Source organism: Adiantum capillus-veneris, chromosome 13 (assembly GCF_014529385.1).
Source record: "Adiantum capillus-veneris isolate H3 chromosome 13, ASM1452938v2, whole genome shotgun sequence".
Taxonomy (NCBI): Eukaryota; Viridiplantae; Streptophyta; class Polypodiopsida; order Polypodiales; family Pteridaceae; genus Adiantum; species Adiantum capillus-veneris.
Genome location: NC_140943.1, coordinates 133,525,200 through 133,544,031, shown reverse-complemented (window position 1 = coordinate 133,544,031; position 18,832 = coordinate 133,525,200).

Below are 18,832 nucleotides of genomic sequence, written 5' to 3'. Positions count from 1 at the left end.
CCACTACAGCGTCGGTGCCTAGACGAGTGTGAAGAGCGTCTCATCGACACCAAAGCTTTGGAGCATATTGAATGCTTTGAAACAGAGGGAGATGCTGAAGGAGTGGAATGATGTGATGGTGCTCCAGAGTGATGTCGCTTCTCACACCACCTCCTCTGCCAGGGTGACAAAGAAGCAAGAAACTCATCATCTTCAATACCTGCATTAAACACACAAACATTTAATCTTAATATTGAATGGAGAAGAAAATATGGACAAGTTATAATCTATACTATAGATAATATGTGTAGAGAGAGAGAGAGAGAGAGAGGACGCATAAAGGGGGAGGGATTCCTGTGTAGAGAGATTCCTCTAAAGTTCTTGGTAATTTGTCTCTCATATGCATTCTATGTATCTTGTAATTTGTCTCTCGTGTGCATTCTATGTATCTTGGTAATTTGTCTCTCGTGTGAATTCTACGTATCTTGTGGACGCAATGACGATTAAACACAATTTAAATTTCTCAAGTATAGTATATAGTTAGGGATGGACAAAAAGTCACGTGAATACAATATATATTATAAAGCGGAGAAAAATTGTTCAAAAACAATGTTTTTGGCTCTAAGAGGTCTCTCTCTCATCCTCACATAGCTCAGCATAACTCCCTATATATATATAGATCTCTCCATTTAGGCAAATGTCCTCCGTTTCATTTTGTAGTTCCTCTACATGCATCCCATATAGAGTAGCAGCTTGATGCGCGTATGGCACTATCTCAGTGGCTTGTGACTGAGCATCTTCTTCAATCTCCTCCATTGATGCCGCTGTGATTGGCACATGGTAACCCTCATACATCCGTGCACTATGAGGGGCTACATCTATGACGTACCACCACTTTGATGCAGACTTTGTAGGATGAAATATTACCTTTGAGAGCCACATAACTTACTTGAGAGCTTCCAAGCACATAACTTCTAAAATTGGATGTTAACTATTTACATACTTACAATGCTCGGGTAGTACAAAAGTGTCTCTTAGGTCGGTCCATTTTTTAGTTGAATCCACCTCAAGGAAACTAGACTCTCCTCTGTGCACAGTAGCGTTGCAACCCTCAATGTTTATCTTGAACCATTGACGTCGAACAAGTCGACAAAAAGACCTCTATAATCGATCCTCAAAATCTCTTATAGTGTGCCGAAGTAAGTGAGTTCCACCACCACAGGATCTGCATCAGAGGACCGTCGTCGACTAGAATGTTTAAATTTTTCCATGATTCCACAATCTTGAGTAAAACACTTTTTGTCAATCCATTCCACCCTAAAATGTCATCCTTTACACCATGATGTTGTGTATGACTTATACTACAACCAACAATGATTATGAGTGGCCGTTCAAACATCTATAAAGTTGCTAGTCATACATTGCAAAATTACCTTGGTCGCGCAACCCCAAGAGTACTTCCACTCCTCCTCAGTCACTTCTTCACCGCACTGTTGTGTACTTTTCAATTGGTTGTGCAACCATATTAAGCTCATGAATGTTGATAAGCTCTCTAGACCTGTTGGATAATGGATCGGCAGTGGTCTTCTCTGTCTCCACTCTATTCGTGACCTTTGTCGCTCTTGCTTTGCATCCTCGTATTGTGAAATCCACATTTCGCATCATTAGATTGTGAAGCATGCAAAATCGGTTGATTTTATCCTCTAGATCTTCCGTCATCTTTTTCTCAACACCGAGATTGCACATGACAATCCCAGATATCCTAGATTTCACATACCGTCATCTTTTTCTCAACACCGAGATTGCATATGACAGTCGATAGAGTGTCCTGAGCTTTATCAAATCTGTATAGCCACTCTCCAATGTAAACTAGGGACTCTTATACCATCCGACCTTCTGCCATGCTGCCCTCCGAACATGCCTTCTGATGCACATATCCCTTGAGCGTTTTCATAAAACGTTCTAGAAAGAACATCCCTATGAAATGTAATGTGCCAACTATTTCCACCTCATCAACTATGTGAACAAGAAGAGGCACCTGAATGGTTAGCATGGTAGGAAAGTGTTTCTCAAACATGCACACAACCTCCGTAGCGTTTAGTTTGGTGAATGGTATGGAGTCTACGTTGATCTCCTTTTGTGAGATCCATTGCACCAACTTTGCAAGTTTGTAGGTTGTGTTACGGACGTCAGGAGACAAACATCCCTCAATGACCATCGATAAAATAAACTTCAAAACACATATAGCAATGATATTAAAGTCCATAGACAAATTTTTAACATGCGTTTCCCCCTATGATATATTCCACTTCAAACATACCTGACACATTTTATGCCAAACGTGTGACTTCAAACTGGTAAGCTTTCCTTCTTTAGTAAAACACGTTCGGAGCGAGTGTATTACACCAGTGGGGGTCCGCATAGACCGAATGGTCTCTTTTACTTTGCGCTCTTGGGCTCCTGTCAAAATCCATGGCTCTTTACAAATTTTTATCGATCCATCGGATGCTGTTTGCGGCCAATATTGCTCCATACGATCCGCATTTCTAAGGTCAACCCTGGCTCCCAAAGTATCTTTCTTGCCGATCAAATGGTGGATTACCCACATTTTAAATATGTGCATTAGATCTAGCAAGTGATTGATCATGAGTCTGGGCCAATATGGTAACTCGTACCATAGAGAGATTCTCTTCATCCCTAGGGTCAAACCGTCATCACACATCTCCTTTTGCTCTAACCATTCTTGTGTAGACATCCTCGGTGGCTCTATTCCCAAAAAGCCATTGTGTAACACATGATTCTCTGGAAGATACGCTTGATGACCTTCGTAGATTTGCTTCTTCAACAAGGGCGCCCGACGTGCATTAAGTTTAGGTCCACATTTGACACATGCTTTGTACCTACTTGTTTGAAGCCCTGCAATATGTATACACATAACAATAGATAAGCTTAAGAAAAAGCAATATTTAAACTGCTTGAGTTTGAGTGTAAATCACCTAAGCATTTTGTTAGTCCGAGATAGTCATACATGGTCCAATGCCTCTAATCAAAGCATTTTGTTGACCTGTGTGTTGGCTCATATCCACCACTTCTATGCTAATCCACAATTTTTGTATATCTTTCAATAGTGGACGAAGATACACATCCATATTCTTCACTTTATACTACCCGGCACAATCAAGCTTAGCCACAGGTACCCCTTCTTGGTAGTCAACCACGGGGGAATGTAGTAGTTGACGATGATAACCAACCATACACTGTAAGATGTTGATCTCTAACCAAATGGATTTACGTCATCCATAGCCAAACCTATGCGTAAATTTTGAGCTTCCTTGGCAAAATTCGGTCATGTATCATCTATATGTTTCCAGGCTGTGCAATCTGCAGGAATTCGTATCTGAAGATCTATTCTCCTCGTGCCATGATGCTAGGGCGTCCATGGACTTACATTCAAAGAAATGCTTGATGCGAAAAATCAAAGAAAAATGCTGCAAAAACTTTTGTGGAATTTTTGTTCCATGGAGAATCTCAACCAGTGTAGAGAGTAATGTTGACGGTGCAGAATATGCAGATCAAGGGATTGTGGATCCAAGTCATATTTCAAGGAAATCCACCATCGGGCTATGCCAGGTGTTGAACCTGCACCAGATCAGTACTTGTACTTATGTTTAATCAATCAACTCTTAGTCATTCGGATCTTAGTGAGTCGGAATTTTGATAAGTCGGATTTTGGTCAATCGGATGTAACAGTTATAACTATCAGAAGTTCTTATTTAAAGGTCATGCTGGTTCACGCGAGAATGTAATTTTGGCTGAAATGGAAGTTATCTTTGGACCAAGATGAATCAAACTGTGTAGTCTCTTGCTTTATGATTCATGTTTGTTCTTCAGTCTGCCTTGTCGGAATTTGGTGAATGGTGAAATGCTGATGAGTTGGATATGTTTGCCTTTGTCTAACTCTGTCTTTAGTGTGTGTGACATGTTGTCAACACCTAAGTTCTGTGTGTGTTGAAGAACCCCAACACTCATTACCTAACTATTGGATTCTACTCTCTCAGGAGCATCACTAGCTCTCTGTGGAGTGCCACTAGTTCTAGGTACACCGCTAGTAGACTTAGTTGTTTGGACACTTCTCCATGTCTATGTAATCCCCCCTGAAAAGAATGTTTGACACATCTAATACCAATGTTGTAGGTCAGCTACAAAACATTGGATGCAAGGCAATCAACTTATGGGTTGATTGATGACCATATTTACCCTAGCAATCCAGTAACCAATGCATCACCGCCCTTTTATAACATCAATGAGATACTGCCTTTTATTGGAGATGGAAGAACAGATTGTTTGGAGATTTTATTTTGTGTCCAAGCCTCGTTCTTTCTTGTATAGTTGACACAAAATCCTGTTGTATAGTGTCAAAAGATTTAGCAATGAGAATTTGCATGAGCACTACATCCTAGCCAAATCTCAAAGCAAGTACTATACCCAAGTATGCTACCAATATATTATCTAGGATGGACCTTTCCCTAAAAATAGATATGGGGAGATATGGATATGCTTTCTCAGCAATCTAGTGATCATTTTTTCCATAGATTTTTCCAAAAACATCTATATGATCTCCATCATAGTAATAGGTCTCCAATGATAGAAAAATTGAATCTAAATATGTTTAGGAATTAGTTTTATGATTCCTTGTTTTAAACCTGAGAGTATCAATTTTGATCTTCAAATAATGTTGATTAGAGTAAGCACAATATGGTTGAGGTGAGATGAGTATTTAATTATGAGATCCCTAGTGAGATATTACCACATGTGCCATGTGTTTTTTCATTGGCAACCTAAGTGAATGCATGATAAAGCTCCTCCCCTCAAAAAATTGGTTCCATCTTGGACACATCATTTGCTCCAAGTCGTGAGAGCAATGGGAAACTCCATTACCTTTGTGTGAAACAACATTTCTCTCTCAACAACACTCATGATTAACAATTTGAATTAAAAGGATACTGAACTTCTCTCTCTCTCTCTCTCTTTCTTCCCTCCACAACATAATCCTTTTCTTTAATCTCTGAGTACTCTCCACTTCTTCCCTCCATAACCAACTTCACCCGCTTGTAGAAGTCACCATTATACATTCTCTCTCTAGTTTTCTTGATTAGCTAACACAAATTCTTGACACATCTAATACCAATGTTGCATATTAGCTATAAAATCAGCTTATGGGTTGATTGATGACCATATTTACCATGGAAATCTAATAACCAATGCATCACCACCCTTTTGTAACATCATTGAGATACTACTTTTTATTGGAGATGGAAGAACGGATTGTTTGGAGATTGTATTCAAATTTGGTCAATGAAAGGGAAGCAAGAAAACATCTATTTGTTGCTTATTCATCATTGAAAAATAAGTACGTGAAAGACATTCAACAAGTCAAAGAGGAACCAACGATAAGACGAAGCACCTAAACGATGAGATGACAAAGCTTAATAGAGAATTAAAGTAGCATAAAATAGAGCAAGAGCGTCATCTAGACAACTATGTTAAGCTTCATCACACTGCACAAAATATGCCTCGGATACTCGACCACCTCACACACATTCCCTTGGGCTACCACATTTGTAAGCGCAAGAGACATGCAATGTCTAGATGCTATCTTCAAGTGGTGGAGCTCAAAAGAAATATATCCATCATCCTTGGTAAGGATACGAATGCAAGCTTTTATTTTCCTACATTTTTTGCAGGTTGTTGTATTTGTATTTGAATATGCAAAAACTTAGCTTTGATGATGATGGAAATTGATTTTGATGCTCAAACGATAAGACATACTCTAATGTAGCATATCATCAAGCCAAAGGAGTTTGTGGAGCTATTGGATGATCCATCCAATGTTGGCATTGCCAACGTTTTGCACCAGAAGTATTTCACTAAGCTAAATAGAATTGTGTCGCCTCAGGAGATGATGGAGATGTGTGATAGCGCAGGAATAAGTTTCAAGGCCTAGAAAGATTTGTACAAAATTGTCACACTAGGTCACAAGGAAAAAGGTTTGTTTAGGTTGATGCCAACACCTTACAGTGTAAGCTTTGCAATAAATGCACCAATAATGATGTTGCAAGATTTTTTTGTGGGTTTCAATATGTGGAGAATGTCATGCCATTAGAAGACAATAAATCCTTCCACTACAATGAATTCAACAATGTGTATGTTGACTTGTTGAATCAATGATCATACTTTATGGGTTGACAGAGAAAGAGTGTGATGGAAAATTTGTATTTCTAATGAAGCTTGATAGTGCCACATTGTCAAAGGTCAACAACTTAAAATGGTAAGCGTTACACTGATGAAAAGGGCATTGGTGGGCATCGATGCTGAGCTAAATGCCAACGCGAAGGGAAACACATGTTTAGGTGTTTAGTTAGAGAATAATATTTCGTGACTGAAAGGTTTTCATCTCTTGTGTGAGACATATGAATCCCCAAAATGGTATTTCAATCACACCCCAATCATTGACATCATTCGACAACAACAAGAAGGACAAAGATTGTAGGTTTCAGGTCTGGGTACGTTCGAAGTCTAATGGTATTTGACAGGAGACTTGAAAACTCTCAAGTGTATGTTAGGCTGCAATCAAGGTGCAATGACCCTTTTCCCATGCATTTAATGCCACAATGAAGTCTCAATAGGAACTGAGAGCAAGGGTGCAAAGGCCAGCAAGTCAAAGGGTGGTAAGGGTTCAAGTGGCAAAGTTTTAGTCAACGCTGTGAAAGGTGTGTCCACTACACAAAGAGTGGGTAAAGCACTACAACAATGGTTGCAAGGCATCCTAAACTGTGACCCAAGTGTACCCCCTATTTGAGACATGGAAAATTCAAATTGGGATCCTATTCTATCGATTCCACTGATAAATGTGCATGTGTGCACCCTTCATGCTTATCTACAAATTCTTGACAAGTTACTAATGCTCTATATTAACTATTCTTGGAATATAGAGCATGCAAAGATAAGGGAAGAGTGTATAAGAGAACTTGAGGCTATTATATCAAGTGTTGGTCTACATGGTGGTACAATTGAGCTATCAAATGACAAGAAGGCATCTAGAAGTACACAAGATCACCCTAATAAAATTTGTTTGGATGGTAGTCAAGCTAGGCATTTACTTCCAGATTATTTTGGCTCCCAAAGTCCCAATGTGTTTCAATTGTGCAAAATGGCATGTGACATTACCACCTATAGGGGTAACAAAGTAGCCCTAGCAACTAAGCGTGCTCATGTCTGGCAGTTTGTTGATGATAATTTTTGCATGCTAGAGAAAGAAAAGCTAACATGTGATGAGATATCTACCTTAAATTTTGTAATCATTAGTTTTGCAACACAAATACTGGATGTCTAGGGGGGAACACACATAAAACATTACATGGTGGGTTGAACACTTGGTCTCTATAGTCAAAATGCATCTATGTTTGAACTAAAGTTTGTTTGTTTTCAGCACATTCTTTTTACACATAGTGCATTTTTCTTGACACATGTGGTTCATTGGGCACTTAGAGTGGCAAAGTAATGGAGCACTCTCACTATCAAGCAAGCTGTTTATTTCAAGAATACACTACATGGAGGTGGAAGGAAAACGAGCAATGCCCTAGACGGGATGCTCAATTGGTTCTACAAAGCTTTAGAGGAGAGAGAGAGGAAGAGAACTAGAGTGCAAGGTAGTTTGAAATGCAGAATAGAGAAAGTGGTTAGCATAAGGCGATCACAAATCATATCATGGTTCGAGGCCCCAAAATATCATTTTTAACGATGATTGGAGACAAAGCGGCAAAATGGCAAGTGTTGGTTTGAAATCTAATAAATTTCTAATAGTAACCATTGCTATTGTAAACATGCATTGTAATTCCAAGTGATTTTTTGACGTCCCTATTAGTGGTCTTGTGGGTCTAGTTTCATCTATTTTGGATTTCTTTAAAAAACATTGGGATCATTGAAGAGTAAAAATTGGACGAGTCTAAGTGCTGTGAGATAATGGAGGAGTGTTGTGTGGAGAAGCTAGAGGCAGAAGAAGATTAGAGGCTCAAAGTATCACATTGGTGTCAGACTAGAAGAGCAATGAGGAGCCATATTTGAAGGCAGCTACACCAACTTATAATTAGCCAATGAAGGATGGGTGGGAGAATGTGAAAATAAAAAAGGGGAAGAAGAAGAAGGGGTCAATTAACATGAGTGCTAGTTCAACACATGTGACCGATGAAGTAGAGAAAATGGCAGGGGGAGAAACTGTAAATCCAATTGGTGGAGCACGTAGATCAATCTTTTATGCATGTATGAATATCATGAACATTAAAGGATTAGTCTCCGACGTGGAGAAGAATGTCCCGAGATCATTGGAGCGGCATAGGAGGAATTAGAGGTCAAGTTTGGGAGCATTAAGAAGAAGGCAAAGAACAGAACAAGGTCCAAGAAGAATTAGATGAAAGCAACAGTAGCGAGGGATGACGATGAGTAGACTAGGATGATGATGACAATGTAGGGGAAGAGGGCATATTGTGCGAGGGAGTCATCTGCAGCATTCCCTTTGTTGGGCGTTGTCTTAGCACTAGAATGGTAATAGGACACTTTTATGTCCTTGGACACTTTTGTGTCCTGTTAAGTGACCATTTTTCTTGAATTATTTGAAGAGTATGAAAATGAATTTCTAGGTGCTATATAACCACAAAGTTGCCTTATGAGCTGAAAAAAACTCAAAATTGTTTTTGGAGTATCGATCTCACCATTAACCTTACTCTTGCACAACATTTTTGAACCTAAACTGTGTGAAAAAACGGGTCCTCTTTTTGGCTTTTTTTCAATTTTTGGCAACTATACCACTCTAAACTTTATGTTTGTGAGGTTTAGATGGCTAGAGGTTAGGCCTTCATAGTTATCAACATGTTTTGATGCTTGTAGGGAGAGCTAAGTGTTAAAATTGAAAGTTATGACCAATTTACAAGAATTGCATAATCCTTTTTTTGGCCAAAATTAGCACTTTTATGATTTTTTTGGTGACTTTCTTGCTATCCCAATTCAATTTTGATTGTGTAAGTGTAATGTATAACATAAAGCTAATCTTCCTTGAGTTTTGGGGGACCTAATATGCTATATAGCATAGTATATGATGATGGTTGAGTTTTTTGCTGAAGAATACGATACATTTTAGAGTAGCAAGTATAACTTTCTCAATGTTGCTAGTTTCTTAGGCCAATTGTGTGTATTTTTTAGGTCGTCACCATATCTAACCAAACTTGGCTAGATATTGAGTAGTTTCTATGGGTTTCTAGAGGTCATAATGCTAAACCCAGTCTTTTCATGTTTGTTGTATTTAGCACTTTATCATTGCCCCCAAGGTTCCAATTGTAAGAGATCCATTATCCTTTTGACATGATCCATGGCTCCTTTTGAATCCAAAGGCCCAAAGGAAACTAAGAAAACATGTATATAGTATCTGTATTGAGCGTGACTATAGAAACTTTGATGATAGGTCCGCAGAATGGCAAAAATGCAACTTTTTTGTACCTATTTTTTTTGCCCAAAAAACAATTAGTGAGGTAAAAGCAACCATATGTTTTGGTCACCAACCCATTGAAGTTAACGGGGCATTTTATCTCATGTCCTACAAAAATCCCCACTCTTATTTATATGCAATCAACCGTAAGAAATTGTTGTTTGGGCAAAATGCATTGGTCCATCAACTTTGGAGGCTTGTAGTGACCAAGCGATGAGAAAAATTACAAGTTTCTCATTTTTTCCATACGTAGTAGTTATTGAACTACAAGCTCATGAAAGGATTTTTCAAAATGAGTGGATCTACTATGGTTTTGGAATTTTTTCCCAAAACCCTGAAAGGACACTTTTATGTCCTGTTAGGTTACCATTCTAGCAATGTCTTCTCTCAAACAAGATCATTATATAGCCGACTCTCACTAACTGGTTTTAATCTTATAAGATTGAGCACAATACCACTCACTACTTGGATCTCTCCAATTCCACATTCAACCTATGTTTTTGCCCTGCAATAACTAGGGCTCCTCAATCTATTTGCCAACGCCTCTTGCTATTGGGGTTCAATCCGACTAAAGTAGAGCACACCGCACCACCAAGAATTTAGGAAAGATGGACCTCAAATTTTACCTATTTCACATAGCAAGCACAAAGGTAGAGGATAAGAGTAGAGGATTACTATAGCTTGCAATATAGTGTTGCTTTAATTCTAGGCTTAAGTAGGAGGCATGCATGCCATTCAATCGCAAATGATTCGAGATCTAAAACATTTTATATTTTAGATTTCTAGCAATACGGTCCCCTAGTCTCAGAAAAATAAAAATCCTTAGTGTCCCTCAATCCGAGAAAAAGAAAAATCCTTTCATGACATCTTAAGTGCATAAGTGAAGGGTGAGTTTAGCAAATGAAAAGATTCATGAAGGTGCAAAGTGAACAGAGTTTTCATGTCCATATTAAGAGGTGGTAAAGTGCACATTGATACATTTGTTTTTTTCTAATGCTTTACTTTTACTTCAATGTTTTCTTCTCTGTAGAGTGTACTTGCACTTTGTAAGTAGTAAATTATTTTTATTTGAAGCCATTAGAAATACCTTAGACTGCGAGGAGAATCACATGTGAAATAAAGGTAATTCCAATGGAACTATATGAAAGTGGTACACTCGTTAGAGTTTTGGGTGATCCTCTATCATTTCGATTAATATCCTCACTCTTTAGGCAAGCTGCTAGTCTTAAGGTCAAATAGGGAGAAGAGAAGAAGTTAATAAAATTAACAAACACTCACAATGTGCTTGACAAGCAACATGGGAGTTGAACATAAGGATTAATTATTTCTTATAGAGCTTTAAAAATGCGACATAAGGGAGATTTTATCTGAAATAGTGAAAAAAAATTACACGTAATAAATTTACACAAAATGAGGGTTTTAGGTCTCTAACTCAATAGTCACTTAGAACCCAATACAAGCACTTATAAATAGGATCTACTACTTCTACTTTCGGTAGAGGATATTAAATATAGGAGCTTTTCATTTAGAGCTTTCTCTACAAAGTTAGAGCTTTTTGTGGGTAAATTACTAAGGTATATAGCTTTTGAACTAGGATAAAGTGCATAGTAAAAAAATTGTGCTCTACATGTTGTGACACAATTAAGGGCCATAATAATACCACATAGGTTTGATTAAAAGAAATAACCATATCAACGTCAATATATTGATACTGCAATGTCATATATGTAGTATTTATAAAAAAGATCATCACAAAGTCTATGTTTATGATCCACAAGAATTTTAGTACAAAGTAAAATATTTGAATTTTTGGTATGAGGTAAGTTGAAGTCTACTCTAGCACAAAGAATCTTTATCTTGTTCGCATTATCAGTCAATTAGAGAGAGAGAGAGAGAGAGAAAAGTGAAATATTTAAATTTCTTGCATGGGATAAGTTGAAGTCTACCCTGGCAACAAGTCTCTATCTTGTTTTCTCTACAAGAAATTAGAGAGAATATGAGAGAGAGAGAGAGAGAGAGAGAACAAAGTGAAATCTTTGAATTTTTGGTATGAGGAAAATTGAAGTCTACTCTAGTAATGAGTCTTTATCTTGTTCATGCCCCCCCCCCCCCCCCCCCCCCCCCCACACACACACACACACACACACAAACACACATGATGATTATTGAGTAGGCATTTGCTTGCATTACCCTAAACCCCAATAAGAACAACAAGAACAAGATAATGACATGAGAAACACAACATTTTCCCCATAATTGAACAACATATATATTGAGCCTCGATTTTCAAACCAAGACACCATGATTGTGGGTGAAAAAACCCTTGTGGGGACAAGGGAAAAACCCACAATCTCCATATGTTGCTCATTGTCTCAAACAATACATAGAGTCAAGTCACAAAAATAATTGTCCACCAATGGAAATAGCTATCTACTAGTTTTTCTCCTCAGGAGGAGGACCACAAACTTTCTTCTCTAAACACTCAGAAAAGACAAAGAAATCACCCTCTAACATTAGACAGTGACGTATCTCCTTTGTGCAAGCAAGCCCCAAACCACCACACCCAGCAAAGATGTCCATCAGAAACACAACATTTTCCCCATAATTGAACAACATATGGATTGAGCCTCGATTTTCAAACCAAGACACCATGATTGTGGGTGAAAAAACCCTTGTGGGGACAAGGGAAAAACCCACAATCTCCATATGTTTCATTAAAAAATACTATCTCAAACAATACATAGAGTCAAGTCACAAAAATAATTGTCCACCATTGGAAATAGCTATCTACTAGTTTTTCTCCTCAGGTTGAGGACCACAAACTTTCTTCTCTAAACACTCAGAGAAGACAAAGAAATCATCCCTAACATTAGACAGTGATGTATCTCCTTTGTGCAAGCAAGCCCCAAACCACCACACCCAGCAAAGATGTCCATAACATGGTCGTCCTCATATGTGAATGTTTCTAGCAGCCAACTGTGTTAAACATAATAATGAAAGTTTAATGACAAGAGATTTCATAGAACTATCAAGATGTGTGTCCTGATTCACAAGAGTTCATGGTTAGAAAATTACCTGTAAAAAGTCTCAGTACGCTCTGCTCCCCCTTGAATCAAATCTCCATCTAAACTTGTATAATCATTACATGAAGGAGGAGGAGACTCTGTGAGGTAGCTTCTTGAGGCCGAAAAGAACTCAGGAGAAACATCCTCCCCAGCCTTTCTATCATAATGAGGTGTAATGCTTTGAGCATTCTTATGATAAAATAGACCAAGAGTGAGATCCATCACCTATGAAAGGAGAGAATAAATCACTTAAAAAGAAGAACTCTAAATTCATATGCAAGCTTCAGATAGAGAAGTCAACCTCACCTGCTCACCAATCTCTGGGTGTAAATATCCCCCATCACACATCAAAGTCCACGAGCGATGGAGCTGCAAACTAAATCTATTAGCTTGATGACAAGATCTCCCAAATGTTGTGCAAGAGACAAAGTCACCAAGAAACCCTCTTCTGCCAAGTGAACATCAGCAATTTCCATGACACTAGTCGCCAAGGCAGTGGAAAAGTGGTTCCACTCAGGAACAACTTTTACATTACCTACACACTCAAGTTAAAATGAAAGATTACATCATAACATATATGCATTCTATAACGAGCACGAAGCCTCCCAAATGACATAAAAAAAGTTCACCTATAGTGTGATTGTGAATACCATCAACTAACATGGACGTAGGGAAGTCTGCAAAGATCAATCTTGCCACATATTGGGAGATTTCCCCCTTCAATGCATACTCGCGCCCATCATAGATTGGTGTTTTCTTGAACCACATTTCAATACTAACACAAAACAAATCATTATGGTAAGAGTAGATTATGGTAATATAACTTTTTACAGAAATATGTAAGTCTTACCTATGCCATGCTAGGTCATCAACTGCTTCCACATCCAATAACAAAGCATCCACACAAATAATAAACTCCTCTCCTAAACATGAAAATGCAATTTTCAATTGCTTAGAATCTCAAAGAATGCTTAGAAAACCATAGGACATGTCAATGATTAATGCAAGCAATAATTAATTAGAGTAATAAAAAGCAAATAAACAAGCAAAGAACGTCTACCTATGGTACGTTTTGTTGGCATCCGCTCATATAGAGAACGACTCATAATAGTCTCAGAGAAGCAAGACTTTGATGCTACGGTGGATCTTTTTGGTAGAAGAGAAATTGGAAATCTCTCCTCCTCAACATCAGAATCTACAGGCACACATTGGGAGGGTTTTTCTATACTTTTTTTTACCTTTTCTTGCACGTGAGGGTGGCTTGGTGGATGGCTCAATGTATGTAGCTTGGGATGAGATTACACCGTCATTAGAGATGGACTCTCTTCCAAAAAACCTTTCCATACAAAAGTTCACAAAAAAAAAGATCAACAAAATTCTATTCTAACCAAAATATAGTACTTCATACAAGAGATTGTAGTTCACTTACGAGCATGAATCTCTTGCTCGCTCTTTGGGATAACACCTAGGGGATACTCCAACCACCATGGACAGTGAGAGCACTCCCAAGGTGTAATACCCTTTTCCAAGAGTGTTGAAGAGAACATAGTATTCTCATCCTCTTTATCTAACCATTTTTGTACATCCTCCGGCATAGACTCTATCATCCTTAGCCGCATACAATTCAATAGCCATCTAAATGAAAATTCAATATAAAAATGAGACAATAAAATACATCATCATGAAACGAAATTAGTATTCAAGAAATCCAATACCTGTACACAAGATGTTTGCTTGCATGCATCACTTCGAGTAAAGAGGCATAATCTAAAGCACTCTTCATGCTTGCCATAACATGAGTATACGCCAATGAAACATGTGTCTTCCTAGATGCCTTAAAAAAGGCCTCAAATGTTTTTGGCAACAAAGGGCCCTCCACCTCAAACTTAGCAATAATAATTGTAGCTTCACCAAACATTCCCTGCCAATAGGTCTCTTGCCTCATGTAGGCTCTAAGTTTCTTATAGTCTGCAAAATGACCTCCCTTGGAGTCCTTAACTTTGGTCAAAATCATCATGTGAAGAATTTCTTTGCGTCTATTGAATTACAATCGTTGATCCAAAAATTAATGTTACTAATTACATTGCACATGAAAATATAAATCAAAGTTTAAGATGAAATAAAACATACCTCTCTATTGTGATCTTTGCGGCGCACAAGCTGTATAATTTATCACGAGTGATCCCTACCATTGTTTTGTCATGCCAATCCTTGTCAAATAGCATAGTAAAAAACGGTTCACCATGTGCAGGATTTGCAATAGAAAGGACTTATATCCTCTATCTCTCATTTTTTCTTCTTCCTTGTTTAAAGCTTCATTCATCTTCTTTTTTAAATCCTCCCCAAGAAGACCTAAAGTTCTAAGCCTTCTCTTTTCATCAGCCAAAAAGGACTCCCATCCCTCCTTCAAAGCAAAAAAATTATTTAACAATGTTTTTATGAGCCATTAGCAACACAACACAAACAAATCCATGACTGCACATAAGCTTCCCATGCAGGAATTCAAGGTATATTTCAAACCATCACTCCCTCCATATCTTGCCACCTCTCCAAAGGCTTCCCACATGGGAATTCAAGGAATATTTCAAGCCAAAATTTATCCATAACTTGCCACCTCTGCAAAGGCTTCCCACATGGGAATTCAAGGCATATTTCAAGCCAAAATTCACCCATAACTTGCCACCTCTGCAAAGGCTTCCCACATGGGAATTCAAGGCATATTTCAAGCCAAAATTCCATCCATAACTTGCCACCTTTGCAAAGGCTTCCCACATGGGAATTCAAGGCATATTTCAAGCCAAAATTCCATCCATAACTTGCCACCTCTGCAAAGGCTTCCCACGTGGGAATTTAGGGCATTATACAAATTGTAACCCAATCCATAACTTGAATAGATTTCCCACATGAAAATTAAAGGCTTGTTTGAAATGGACTCATGCATAACTTGTAACCTTCAACTAAGGCACCTTCAAAGTAAAGTAGTTGAAGACATACTCATTCTCAAAGTACTTGCAATTTAAATTTTTTAAAGAAATGTATTTATTATCCCAAACAAGTTGAGCATCATGACATACCTTCCAAACAAGTTGAGCAATCAAAATGCATGGCGTTGAGTACCATGGTACAATCCCTTGGTTATGTCTTGCCTCCAATTTAAGCTCAACATCCATCCAAGATCTCTGCTCAACAGTGAGATATTCCATTATGCTCGACTTGTTCGCTATACCAAACTTCTGAAACATAAATACTTCATGTGCCAAGTTGGGTGGAGCTGTAGCCGCAAGATTCTAAAAGCAAGAGTTGACAGATAATCAAATGAAAAAGCACATTACAACCAGAGAATTGAACAGCAATAATGCATATAATTCTTACTCGTTTGTTGTATCAAGACTCAAAATCAACTCTGCTTCCTTCTTTTTATCTATCTCAATAAATTAACAAGGAACTTGCACATGATATTTTTCATCCTCAGAGTGCTCTACAAAAGAAACATCATCGAAAATAAATTTTCAAGTGCAACAATGTATATTCAAACTCAAACACAAGAGAAAAGAAGCACTTGCCTTCTTCAATTCGTCGCATCCAAGTTTTTAATCTGTGGTTACCATCCCACACAAAAAACAGTTTGCCTCAAAGATCTACCCAATCACCCACAAGATTCTTTTCAAATTCTGCATTGAGTCTTTGCCATATTGGATCCCACTTCTCAACCATGTCTTCTGTCAAATGTTTTGTTTCTCCATGTCGTCCTTTAAGTGAAACCATAAAAGAACCCATTGAAGAGACATAGCCAACCCTATCAAACGTGGATGTCAACCAAGGTGCATCCGAAATTGCACATCGAATAGCATCTGTAGCTATTAATCTACATAAGGGGACAAAAGGGGGTTCTGAATTTCTTTTGATATGAAATTGACTTATGACTTCATTCATCAACCCTAGAGACACATTCTCCCCAAAAACCCTGTCATGCTTTGAAAAGTCGTCTTCTTCATCTTGGTTATTGTTCTTTGTGTGAGTAGTTTGTGGAGTGGGAGCAAAAGATGGACCAATAGTATTTGGAGTGATAGCAGTGCTATTAGAAGCTCCATATATAGACCTGTCCAAGGACCGCGCTTCATCATCAACATACACACATTGATTTCTTCTTTTCATAGACTTCTTTTGCGGACTCATTGGTAGAATCCTTGAGGAACCATCCTCAAGTGTAACTTGCCTTCCTTGAACAGTCCCAGACCGTAGAGTCATACCCCCTAAACATTTCGCTTCTCGTTTTCTCATGGAGCGTTTAGGAGCCATGGTAAATATCTTAAATATCTATAAAGAAAATAAATAACATAATCAAGACTTTGTTTACAATTACTAACTCTCTCTTACTATAAATGCAAAAAAACCATAACAAATGTATAAATACCAAAGAAAAAAGAAGAAGAAGAAAAGCTTGACCTTCTGCTAAAAAATGAACATAAGATAAATACCTTAGATTTCAAGATGGTTTCAAGGACATAGAGAAAACACCTTAGATTTTGGCATAAAAACTGCACATTAAAACCTGTCAAAACCAATAACCAACTAGCAACATGTCAAAACCAATAGCTAGCACCAAAATTTTCTCAGTGGAACAATTCTCCATTAAGATTTTGAAGTGGGCTTGAGGTACCGTATACTCATATACATACCTTGAGAAACATCAAAAGACACTAATTTGTTTTGGCATCCAATAACTTGCAACTAAGCATGCCATGATTTTGAGAAATGGAACGACTTTGCTAATCACCTCTTTATTATGGATTAAGTGGCTTGCAGTGCATATAATTTGTGCTCAAATGCTCCTGTGGCTTAATGATTAAGCATACATTGGCCATGGCAATGGCATGCTTTGAACCCTTAATCAAGGCTTGTGCTCAAACGACATTGCCCACTTAAAACCCATAACCTCTAGAAATTGCAGAAACTAGGGTGCAACAAGAATGACAGCCAAGGCTAACAGAAAAGCATAAATACGGAATTGCTAGTTATGTGTTGAACACTTACACAAAACCTTGGAAACTAATCACTAGTCCCATTGCATTTGGGCATGTATGCATTCTGATTCAACCAACAAATTGCGCTACATACCAAACAACAGTTTACATACTCTAGAAATTTCTGGCTTCCAAATGATTAGAGATTTTCCCAGCTTTTCGCAAAGAATAACATACTTTCTTTAAGGTTTCCGCATGGATGCGCATGCCACTGAAAAAATCAGTACAAGAGCTTAATATATTCCTGCAGCTTTGCATCATCTTTCTTAATATATTAATATATTTCTATAGCTTTGCATCATCTCTCTTCATTTTTCAATGTACATATTGCAGCAACCATCAAGCAATGCAGAGGATAAGGCCCCTCAATATGGCCAGCCCACATTCTTCTTTCCCATCATAAATACACATCTTTAGCTACAATCAGCACAGTGCTCCTTGCACACAAGGAGAGAGCCTATCGCACAATAAAAGATGATTCCTTCCAGAAAACCAGGCTGTTCGGCTGATCTGTGATGAGATGATACATTGAGACAAGAGGGCTCCATCAGTGCTTATTTTGCATAGCACATTCCCGCCCACCCCTGACTCTAAACTTATATTTGTGCTAACCCTAAGCTACTAGAAAGCTAGAGCTCATATAGCATTCAAGTGAGTCTCATTGCTAGTGGGATTCTTACAAAAAGGGAGAGGCACACTGCAGAATGCCCATCTACAAAGAGCAAAGCACACTACCAGGTCAAATTAGTTGGAGCCCTAGGACAACACCTAGAAAGAGGACTTTTTGCCTTGCTTGTGTTTCATAGAATAGAATAAAATAATGCATTGCACCGCCACTACAAGGAGACAGCATTCGTGCATGAAGGTATGGTATAACCGGTTACCATCAACGACCAGCCCAGCTCTCATTGTGTCATTCCAACAAGACGTATGTCAACGATGTGACAATATTCTAACACGAAATGCTTTGTGCAAGATCCGTTATACTAAGCCATGTTGTACATATGCGCACTGCTGAAGCTAAGTACACTATTTTTTTCACCGCTGGAAATTTCAAAAGATAGATCTCTCGCCATGGGAAAGCTCCTGCATAGCACAAGAATGGTGAGGAAAACCAAAATTTGCAAATGTTACATTTGCTTCCGAATGATTCAAATGACTTGGGTTCAGTACAATACCACCTACAAAAATCTAGCCTTTCACTGTAAAAACTAGATGCCAGAGTA